Source organism: Salmo salar, chromosome 12, assembly GCF_965601325.2.
Source record: "Salmo salar chromosome 12, fSalSal1, whole genome shotgun sequence".
NCBI classification, from domain to species: domain Eukaryota; kingdom Metazoa; phylum Chordata; class Actinopteri; order Salmoniformes; family Salmonidae; genus Salmo; species Salmo salar.
The window spans coordinates 77,165,468-77,177,478 of record NC_138302.1 but is presented as its reverse complement, the minus strand read 5'-3'; positions in this window follow the sequence as shown (position 1 = coordinate 77,177,478).

Genomic DNA, 12,011 nt, shown 5'->3' with positions numbered 1-12,011 from the left:
GCAGCCATGGCCAGCTTGGAAACCAGATTGCATAGAGGAGAAGGTATGGTGGGATTCGAAATGGTCGGTGATCTGTTTGTTAACTTGGATTTCGAAGACCTTAGAAAGGCAGGGCTTTTACAGATATAGGTCGGTAGCAGTTTGGGGCTAGAGTGTCTCCCCCTTTGAATAGGGGGATGACCGCGGTAGCTTTCCAATCTTTGGGGATCTCAGACGATACGAAAGAGAGGTTCAACAGGCAAGTAAATGGGGTTGCAACAATTTCGGCGGATCATTTTAGAAAGAGAGGGTCCAGATTGTCTAGCCCGGCTGATTTGTAGGCGTCCAGATTTTGCAGCTCTTTCAGAACATCAGCTATCTGGATTTGGAGAAATGGGGGAGGCTTGGGCAAGTTGCCATGGGGGGTGCAGGGCTGTTGACCAGGGTAGGGGTAGTCAGGTGGAAAGCATGGCCAGCCGTAGAGAAATGCTTCTTGAAATTCTCAAGTATCGTGGATTTATCAGTGGTGACAGTGTTTCCTAGCCTCAGAGCAGTGGGCAGCTGGGAGGAGGTGCTCTTATTCTCCATGGACTTTTCAGTGTCCCAGAACTTTTTGGAGCAAATTTCTGTTTGAAAAAGCTAGCCTTTGCTTTCCTAATTGCCTGTGTGTATTGTTTCCTAACTTCCCTGAAAAGTTGCATATCGCGGGGGCTATTCGATGCTAATGCAGTACGCCACAGGATGTTTTTGTGCTGGTCAAGGGCAGTCAGGTCTGGAGTGAACCAAGGGCTATATCCTTCCAGGATACCTGGGCCAGGTCAATTAGAAAGGCCTGCTCGCTGAAGTGTTTTAGGGAGTGTTTGACAGTGATGAGGGGTGGTCGTTTGGTTGCAGACCCATTACGGATGCAGGCAATGAGGCAGTGATCGCTAATATCTTGATTGAAAACAGCAGAGGTGTATTTGGAGGGCAGGTTGGTTAGGATGATATCTATGAGGGTGCCCGTGTTTACGGATTTGGGGTTGTACCTGATAGGTTCATTGATAATTTGTGTGAGATTGAGGGCATCAAGCTTAGATTGTAGGATGGCCGGGGTGTTAAGCATGTCCCAGTTTAGGTCACCTAACAGCAGGAGCTCTGAAAATAGATGGGGGGCAATCAATTCACATATGGTGTCCAGGGCACAGCTGGGGGCAGAAGGTGGTCTGTAGCAAGCGGCAACGGTGAGAGACTTGTTTCTGGAAAGGTGGAGTTTTACAAGTAGAAGCTCGAATTGTTTGGGTACAGACTTGGACAGTAATACAGAACTCTGCAGGCTATCTTTGCAGTAGATTTCAACTCTGCCCCCTTTGGCAGTTCTATCTTGGCGGAAAATGTTATAGTTAGCGATGGAGATTTCAGGGATTTTGGTGGTTTTCCTAAGCCAGGATTCAGACACAGCTAAGACATCCGGGTTGGCAGAGTGTGCTAAAGCAGTGAGTAAAACAAACTTAGGGAGTAGGCTTCTAATGTTAACATGCACGAAACCAAGGCTTTTACGGTTACAGAAGTCAACAAATGAGAGCACCTGGGGAGTGGGAGTGGAGCTAGGCACTGCAGGACCTGGATTAACATCTACATCACCAGAGGAACAGAGAAGAAGTACGCTAAGGGTACGGCTAAAGGCTATAAGAACTGGCCGTCTAGCACGTTCGGAACAGAGAGTAAAAGGAGCATGTTTCTGGGAACGGTAGAATAGATTCAAGGCATAATGTACAGACAAAGGTATGGTAGGATGTGAATACAGTGGAGGTAAACCTGTGCATTGAGTGACAATGAGAGAGATATTGTCTCTAGAAACATCATTTAAACCAGATGAGGTCACCGCATGTGTGGGAGGTGGAACTAAAGGGTTAACGATTAACATATTGAGCAGGGCTAGAGGCTCTACAGTGAAATAAGGCAATAATTACTAACCAAAACAGCAATGGACAAGGTATATTGACATTAGGGAGAAGCATGTGTAGCCGAGTGATTATAGGGGTCCAGTGAGTAGCTCGGCGGGCCGGAGACACGGCGATTCAGACAGCTAGCGGGCCAGGGATAGCAAGCTAGCAGAAGGGCCTTAAAGGTAGTTGCGACGGAAGAAGTCTGTTGTAGCCCCCTCGTGCTGTTACGTCGGGAGACCAGTCGTAATGGATCAACAGGGCTCCGTGTGGTAAAAGGGTCCAGGCCAATTGGCAAAATAGGTATAGTGGCCAAAGAATTTGTCCGATGCGCCTCTTCAGCTAACAGTCCGATATGCTCTAGACAGCTAGTCTGCCGCGACTAGCAGGCTAGCAGATAGGCATTCTGGGGACGTCGCGACGGAGGAGCCAGTTGAAAAAAACCCTCGGGCGAATTACGTCGGTAGTCCAGTCGTGATGGGTCGGCGGGGCTCCGTGTCGGCAGTAAAAGGGGTCCAGGCCAATTGGTAAAATAGGTATTGTAGCCCAAGGAGTGGCTGATGAAGTCATTAGTCAGAGTTTTGCTCTCGCTTTAAAATGATTTGCTTGCAAGTTTTGGGGTTTTGATGTCTTATTTTTGTTTACAATTATATACATTTTGCTTCCAATTGTTTGGGTTTTTGATTTCAACATCCATTATTTCACCCGTCCTTGAAAATATAATGATTACATTCTCAACTTTATTTTTCATTTTCAGGATTTATTTTATTTAGAATTCAATGCATATGGTGTGAATTTGACTCCATAGGACTCTGGCTGGGCTGAAAAAATATGTGGATTCCGTCTCGCAATGGAAGCTTCAACTGCAAGGGGTGTTGCGTTTCCACTCCTTTCTAGACGTCGTCATTGAAATGCATGACATCTGGCGCAACATAACGGAATGCTTATGGGTAATGTGAATGAGGGGATGGTTTGGGATTCACCGTACGTGTTGCACCGGAAACCGTTTAAGAATCAAACGGAAGCAAACACCAAATGGAGCGAAACGGGGATGGAACTACCTGAATTTGACCAATAGAAACTCCTGTTTTCGATGCAAAACATTTTACGTTTGGAATAAACGGTTTCTGTTGCGAAACATTTTGCAACAGAATCTACGTAATGAATACACTTCTGGTTCAGCAAGGCTTTCCCTTCATCCACGTGTCCAACTTTCCAGAAAGTTCCTGTGCGAACGCAAACTGGAACACCATAGATCAGGGTTGGGCAACTTTGATGGTGGTGGGGGCCACAAAAAAATCTGAACTCATCATGAGGGGCTGCAGTGGCATGCTGAAATTATACACATTTTGCCATAGGGCTGAGAGAAGAGTTTGCAATTTCATAACAAATTTCATGTAATTCTACTCATTTTGCCATTGGGCAGAGGAAAATTAGCAGTTTTACAGCGAATTTACTGCAATTCTACACATTTTTGTCATTGGGTGGAGATAAATGCTTGCCGTTTTTAATGTGAGATCTTAGTGAGAGTGTAACGCCCTGGCCATAGAGAGAGGTTTTTTGTTCTTTATTTTGGTTAGGCCAGGGTGTTACATTGGGTGGGCGTTCTATGTTCATTTTTCTATGTTGGCTGGTTTCTTTGGTTTGGCCGTGTGTGACTCCCAATCAGGCACAGCTGTAGTTCGTTGTTGCTGATTGGGAGTCACACATAAGTAGCCTGTTTTTCCTTTGGGTTTTGTGGGTGATTGTATTCTGTTAGTGTGTTTTCCTGACAGGACTGTTTTGCTGTCGTCTTTGGTTTATTTTTGTAAAGTGTTCTCTTTTTCAATTAAAATTCAAATGATGAACACATCCTCCGCTGCACCTTGGTCTAATTCTGACGACGGCCGTTACAGAATCACCCACCAACAACGGACCAAGCAGCGGAGGAAGGAGGGAATGAAGCAGCGTGCTCGGGAGGTAACGGCATCCTGGTCGCTGGAGGTTTTGGAGTCAAGGATTGACTGGACATGGGAACAATTATTTGACCACTGCAACAACCTGCCGAGGGAGCGCGACGGACACGAGAGGCAGCCCCCAAAATCTTTTTTGGGGGGGGCACACGGGGAGATTAGCGGAGTCAGGCGTTAGACCTGAGCCAACTCCCCGTGCTTACCGGAAGCAGCGTGGTACTGGTCAGGCACCGTGTTATGCTGTGAAGCGCACGGTGTCTCCAGTGCGCGCTCATAGCCCGGTGCGCTATAGGCCAGCCCCCCGCAAGTGCCATGCGAGTGTAGGCATCGAGCCAGGACGGATTGTGCCAGCTCAGCACGTCTGGTCTCCAGTGCGCTGTTTCGGTCCAGGTTATCCTGCGCCGGCTCTGAGCACTGTGTCTCCAGGGCGCTGGGAGGGCTCAGTTCGCCCAATGCCTGCGCTCCGCCCGTGCCGGGCCAAAGTGGGCATTCAGCCTGGAGTATGGGTGAATAGCCTACGTATCAGAACTCCAGTGCTCCCCCACAGCCCAGTTTATCCTGTGCCTCCTCCTCGGACCAGGCCTCCAGTGGGTCTCCCCATCCTGGTCAGTCCTGTGCCTCCTCCACAGACCAGGCCTCCAGTGGGTCTCCCCATCCTGGTCAGTCCTGTGCCTCCTCCACGGACCAAGCCTCCAGTGGGTCTCCCCATCCTGGTCAGTCCTGTGCCTCCTCCACGGACCAGGCCTCCAGTGGGTCTCCCCAGCCTGGTGAGTCCAGTGCCTGCGCCCAGAGCCAGGCCTCCTTAATGTCTCCCCAGCCTGGTGAATCCTGGGCCAGAGCCGCCAGAGCCGCCCGCCTGTCCAGAGCCGCCCGCCTATCCGGAGCCGCCAGAGCCGCCCGCCTGTCCGCCCGGAGCCGCCCGCCGAATCGGAGCCGCCAGAGCCGCCGGCAAGTCTGGTGAGTCCTGTGCCTGCGCCCAGGGCCAGGCCTGCTTCATGTCTCCCCAGCCTGGTGAGTCCTGTGCCTGCGCCCAGGGCCAGGCCTCCTTCATGTCTCCCCAGCCTGGTGAATCCTGGGCCAGAGCCGCCAGAGCCGCCCGCCAGCCCGGAGCCGCCAGGGTCGCCCGCCAGCCCGGAGCTGCCAGGGCCGCTCGCCAGCCCGGAGCTGCTAGGGCCGCCCGCCAGGGCCGCCCGCCAGGGCCATCCGCCAGCCCGGAGCCGCCAGGGCCGCCCGCCAGCCCGGAGCCGCCCGCCAGCCCGAAGCCGCCGGAGCCGCCAGGGTCACCCGCCAGCCGGGCGCAGCCAGAATCACCCGCCAGCCGGGCGCAGCCAGGGTCGCCCACCAGTCCTCCGGCGCAGCCAGGGGCGCCACCTAAGTGGGCGAAGCCGAGGGTGGAGTGGAGTCCACGTCCCGCACCTGAGCCACCGCCGTAGGAAGGCCCACCCAGACCCTCCCCTTCAGAGTCAGGTTTTGCGGCCGGAGTCCGCACCTTTGGGGGGGGGGGGGGGGGGGGTACTGTAACGCCCTGGCCATAGAGAGGGGTTTTATGTTCTTTATTTTGGTTAGGCCAGGGTGTTACATTGGGTGGGCGTTCTATGTTCATTTTTCTATGTTGGCTGGTTTCTTTGGTTTGGCCGTGTGTGTCCCAATCAGGCACAGCTGTAGTTCTTTGTTGCTGATTGGGAGTCACACATAAGTAGCCTGTTTTTCCTTTGGGTTTTGTGGGTGATTGTATTCTGTTAGTGTGTTTTCCTGACAGGACTGTTTTGCTGTCGTCTTTGGTTTATTTTTGTAAAGTGTTCTCTTTTTCAATTAAAATTCTAATGATGAACACATCCTCCGCTGCACCTTGGTCTAATTCTGACGACGGCCGTTACAGAGAGTGACTAACAAAATCAATGGGGGACCCCGGTCAGTAATTCAACCATGATTAGGCCTACTACAAGTTTAGAAAGCTGGCCGCTAGACTAATTTACCAATCTAAAAATGTTTAGCTGACATGGGCTTATTGAGTGACAATCAGTGAATGACATAAGAGAAAAACTGCTGATGCACAACCAAGTTTTGAAATTGCACCTTGTGTATTATACCATTCTAACTAGCAACATAGAATTGAGACCCCGCCTGGGTGGGAGGGGGAATTGATCCGAGGGTGTCACATCCTGACCAGTAAAGGGGTAATTTGTTATTGTAAGTTTGGTCAGGACGTGGCAGGGGGTGTTTGTTTTATGTGTTTCAGGTTTTTTTGGTTAATGTTCTATGTTAGTCTATTTCTATGTCTGTGTCTAGTTATTCTATTTCTATGTTTAGTTTATTGGGAAAGAAGGGAGTGGAGGACATCATGGACATGGGAGGAGGTAATGGCAGGGGACAAGACACTGTCATGGAAACAGGTGGAGACAGCGAGGGAGGAACGGCAACAGTACGAAGAGCGTGCCCAACGACGGAAGCACGAGAAGCACCCCCGAGAAATATTTTTTGGGGGGCACACGGGTAGTTTGGCTGGGCCAAGGGTGAGCCCTAAGCCAACTCCCCGTGCTTATTATGGGGAGCAGCGGATCAGAAGATCGCCGGTCTATGCGGAAGTGCGCACGATCTCGCCCATGCGCACATGTGCACAGTCCGGTGCAAGCAATTCCAGCCCCTCGCAAGTGCCGTGCTAGAGTGGGCATCCAGCCAGGTAGGAGTATGCCTACACAGTACATCTGGCCACCAGTACGTCTCCTAGGCCCAGGCTACCCTGCGCCTGCTCTACGCATGGCAGCCATCAGGCCTCTGCACAGCCCAGTTCGCCCTGTGCCAGCACTCCGCTCGTGCAGGGCTACTGTTACCACCCAGCCAGGACGGGTTGTGCAGGCTGTGTGCTCCAGACCTCCAGTGCTTGTTCATGGCCCGGTGTATCCAGTTCCTGCTCCTCGCACTAGCCCTGAGGTGCGTGTCTCTAGTCTGACGCCTCCAAAGCCAGCACCACGCACCAGGCCTCCAGTGCATCAGCCCAGTACAGTATGTCCTGTTCCTGCTCCTCGCACTAGTCTTGAGGTGCGTGTCTCCAGTCTGGTACCTCCAGTACCAGCCCCACGCACTAGGCCTCCAGTACATCAGCCCAGTCCAGTTTGTCCTGCTCCTGCTCCTCGCACTGGCCTTGAGGTGCGTGTTACCAGTCTGGTGCCTCCAAAGCCAGCTCCACGCACCAGGCCTGTAGTGCGCCTGTCCAGTCCAGAGCTTCCGGAGACAGCTCCCCGTCCAGAGCTTCCGGCGACAGTTCCCCGTCCAGAGCTTCCGGCGACAGTTCCCCGTCTAGAGCTTCCGGTGACAGTTCCCCGTCCAGTGCTTCCGGCGACGTCCTACAGTCCAGAGCCTGAAAAGACGGCCCACAGTCCGGAACCGACAGAGACGGCCCACAGTCCGGAGCCTGCAGAGACGGCCCACAGTCCGGAGCCTGCAGAGACGGCCTACAGTCCGGAACCGGCGCAGCCAGAGTCGCCCTACAGTCCGGAACCGGCGCAGCCAAAGTCGCCCTACAGTCCGGAACCGGCGCAGCCAGAATCGCCTTACAGTCCGGAACCGGCACAGCCAGAGTGGCCCTACAGTCCGGAACCGGCGCAGCCAGAGTCGCCCTACAGTCCGGAACCGGCGCAGCCAGAGTCGCCCTCCAGTCCGGAGCTCCCAGAGTCGCCCTCCAGTCCGGAGCTCCCAGAGTCGCCCTCCAGTCCGGAGCTCCCAGAGTCGCCCTCCAGTCCGAGGTCTCCAGCGATGCGCATCAGCCCGAGGTCTCCAGCGACGCGCATCAGCCAGAGGTCTCCAGCGTCGCGCCTCAGCCCGAGGTCTCCAGCAACGCGCCTCAGCCCGAGGTCTCCAGCGACGCGCCTTAGCCCTGAGCCTTCAGCGGGGGTGGACAGGTTAGGTTGGGGACTAAGGCCGGAGCCTGAGCCACCTCCATAGTGGAGGATTGGGGAGGGGGGGTGTAGCACAAGAAACGTCAGTGACGGTGGCCACCCTCCCTTCCCTCCCTTTAGTTTGGGATTCTTTTTTTGTTTTTGGGTTTATTTTTATTTATTTTTTGTTTGAGGTGCACACGTCCTGACCAGTAAAGGGGTTATTTGTTATTGTAAGTTTGGTCAGGACGTGGCAGGGGGTGTTTGTTTTATGTGTTTCGGTTTTTTTTGGTTAATGTTCTATGTTAGTCTATTTCTATGTCTGTGTCTAGTTATTCTATTTCTATGTTTAGTTTATTGGGTTGACCTTTAATTGGAGGCAGCTGTTCCTCATTGCCTCTAATTAAAGGTCCTATTTAGTAGGGGTATTTTTTCATGGGTTTTTGTGGGTAGTTGTTCCGTATGTAAGCTGTGTGTCTTACAGGACTGTTTTTCGTCGTTGTTGTTTTGTATTAAGTGTTTGTTTTGGTTCTCTTCGTAATAAAAAGAAGATGAGCATACACATTCCCACTGCGCCTTCAAAAAAGGGGTGCATGCCTGTCATAGATGGTTTGCTTTCATGTTTGAAATACACAATAAACTTTTCCCTCCCCTTGTATAAACCTGATAAACAGCTTAAAGGGATCCTTTGGGATAATGGCATGGAAGCCCTTTATCTTCTTCCATTTTTAAGTTAGAGTCAATGCTAATGACTGGAAGTCTATGGTAACAGCTAACTCCTGAAAACCACTCACCTGCATCGACATGTCCTTCATTATGCCTCATAATGTGCAACATGAAAAACTATTAAAATTAAAAAGCTTTGCATGGTGAAGTCAATGAACATTTCACAACTGCGGCCCTTTGGCTCACTTTTGGTAAAGTCTACTTGAACTTTGAGCAAAAAGAATGTGAGTTGGTCAAGGACAACTCTTAAATGTGTGGGTGAATCCAAGGGTGTTTTTCTTCTTCTGTTCAGATGATATTCCCCCGACATTGTAACCGATTTCAAATGGTGCTAGAAATAGAGGAGACTCTAAACACCAAAAGAAAATGGTCAACCTTGGCAAGAGGGGTCATGAAGGGGGGCGGCAAGGTGTGATTGCTGTCTCGCGCGGGGGGGGGGGGGCTGTGGTGTCGCTTTAAATTGTGTCCTTCTTACACCAAGAACACTGATTTCAAATGGTGCTAGATATGTTATTGATACTCTAAAACACTGTCTGAAACCAGTTTCCAGGGGAAGTTATGAACAGGGTTGTGTATGAGTCTGCATTGGCCTCCCAAGTCATCCAGCCCTTTAGAAGTTTCAGAATAAAAATTGTTACTATCAAGTGATGAATAAACAGTGGGTGCTGTCTGTGCATTGCTTTCAGTCCTTATTGAACAGTATCAGCCACATTTGCATGAAAATAGGTTTAAAAGGCAAGTGCAATTTATCATAGCATGATGTCAATCATATGTGCTAAAACGTGCATAAACAAATGTTTCAGTTACTCAACCATCATCAGGTCATCAATGTATCACTTTTGGCATCATGCAGAAATACGAATTACATATTTTTGCATTTCTCATCTCTTCTTTTGGATTTGTCAAAATTATTACTAGTACTATCATGTAAAGTGCATTCGGAAAGTATTCAGACCCGTTGACTTTTTCCACATTTTGTTACGTTACAGCCTTATTCTAAAATGGATTAAATTATTATTTTTCCATTATCAATCTACACACAATACCCCATAATGACATAGCAAAAACAGGTTTTTATAAATGTTTTCAAATGTATTACAGATAAAAAAAACTGAAATATCACATTTACACCCTTTACGCAGTAATTTGTTGAAGCACCTTTGACAGCGATTACAGCCTCTCTTATTTGGAGAGTTTCTCCCATTCTTCTCTGCAGATCCGCTCAAGCTCTGTCAGGTTGGATGGGGAGCGGACTCCGGTTGAGCCACTCAAGGACTTTCAGAGACTCGCCCCGAAGCCACTCATGCATTGTCTTGGCTGTGTGCTTAGGGTCATTGTCCTGTTGGAAGGTGAACCTTCACCCCAGTCTGAGATCCTGAGTGCTCTGGAGCAGGTTTTCATCAAGGATCTCTTTGTACTTTGCTCCGTTCATATTTCTGTCGATCCTGATTAGTCTCCCAGTCCCTGCCACTGAAAAACATCCCCACAGCATGATGCTGCCACCACCACCATGCTTCACCGTAGGGATGGTACCAGGTTTTCTCCAGACATGACGCTTGGCATTCAGGCCAAAGAGTTCAATCTTGGTTTCATCAGACCAGAGAATATTGTTTCTCATGGTCTGAGAGTCTTTAATAAAAGGCACATGACAGCCCACAAACTCCAAGTGAGCTGTCATGTGCCTTTTACTGAGGAGTGGCTTCCATCTGGCCACTCTACCGTAAAGGCCTGATTGGTGGAGGCTGCAGAGTTGTAGATAAAGTTGTAGAAACATCTCAAGGGTGATCAATAGAAAACAGGCTGCACCTGAACTCAATTTCAAGTGTAATAGCAAAGGGTCTGAATACTTACGTAAATATCTGCTTTTTATTTTTAATAGATTTGCAAACATTTCTAAGTCATTGCTTTGTCATTATTGGGTATTGTGTGTAGATTGATGAGGAAATTGTTTTATTTAATACATTTTAAAATAAGGCTGTAACGTAACAAAGCGTGAAAAAAGACAAGGAGTCTGAATACTTTCCGAATGCACTGTATCAACAGGTTTTGATTTAAGACATTTTTGCAGGATGGGTACCAAAGCCAAGGTGCACATGTACCATCATCATGGATACCTTACAAGGAGGAAGATACCCAGTGTCACCAATTGAGCAGTTGTCCATCATCCTGCCTCCACAGCTGATTAGGTACAACACCGCCAGTGTCCCTATACTGGGAGGGTTGTTGCTAACGTGCCCTAATGTGACTAGTATGACATAAATAACAGCAAACTTTCCAGGACATAGACATGTCTTATATGGGCAGCAAGCTTAAATGATTGTTAATCTAACTACACTGTCCAATTTCTAGTAGCTATTACAGTGAAAAAAAGACCATGCTATTGTTTGAGGAGTGCACAACAACAAAAAACTTTTATCACGGCAACTAGATTGATACATTCACCTCTGGTAAATAATGTACTTACATTCAGTAATCGTGCTCTGATTTGTCATTCTGAGGGTCCCAGAGATAAAATGTAGCATAGTTCTGTTTGATAAAATACATTTTTATATTCAAATGTTGGAACTGGGTTCCACAGTTTGAACCCCTGCTATCTCTGTATTCTCCTACATTAATTTCACATTTCCACAAACTTCAAAGTGTTTCCTTTCAAATGGTATGAAGAATATGCATTTCCTTGCTTCAGGTCCTGAGCTACAGGCAGTTAGATTTGGGTATGTAATTTTAGGTGAAGATTTTAAAAAGGGTACGATCCTTAAGAGGTTTTAACAATATCTTATATGTTCAGTACTTTCCCCTTGCCATTATTATAGCATGGCCAATTTAAGATCACGATTGAGCTGTAAATATATAATTTCCTTTATCTTAACTCTATTTTTTGAACTGCGTTGTTGGTTAAGGGCTTGTAAGTAAGCATTTCACAGTAAGGTGTATTCAGCGCATGTGACAAATACAATTTGATTTGATCTTGTCAAAGAGCCATTTAGGCCCATTTTAGACGTATACATGCCTCCTGTAAGACCGTATGTTCTGTGAACCAAATTTGATACAGACACTGTCAGCAGCATACCACCCTGCATCCCACTGCTGGCTTGCTTCTGAAGCTAAGCAGCGTTGGTCCTGGATGGGAGACCAGATGCTGCTGGAAGTGGTTGGTGTTGGAGGGCCAGTAGGAGGCACCCTTTCCTCTGTTAAAAAAAAATATATCCCAATGCCCCAGGGCAGTGATTGGGGACATTGCCCTGTGTAGGGTGCCGTCTTTCAGATGGGATATTAAACGGGTGTCCTGACTCTCTGTGGTCACTAACGATCCCATGGCACTTATTGTAGGGGTGTTATGATAAATTAACCCCGGTGTCCTGGCTAAACTCCTAATCTGACACTCATACCATCACGGTCACCTAATCATCCCCAGTTTACAATTGGTTCATTCCTCTCCCCTGTAACTATTCTCCAAGTTGTTGCTGTAAATGAGAATGTGTTCTCAGTCAACTTACCTGGTTAAAAAAAAAAACATATTGGTGTCATTATACTCCTTATAGTGTTCTCTCAAA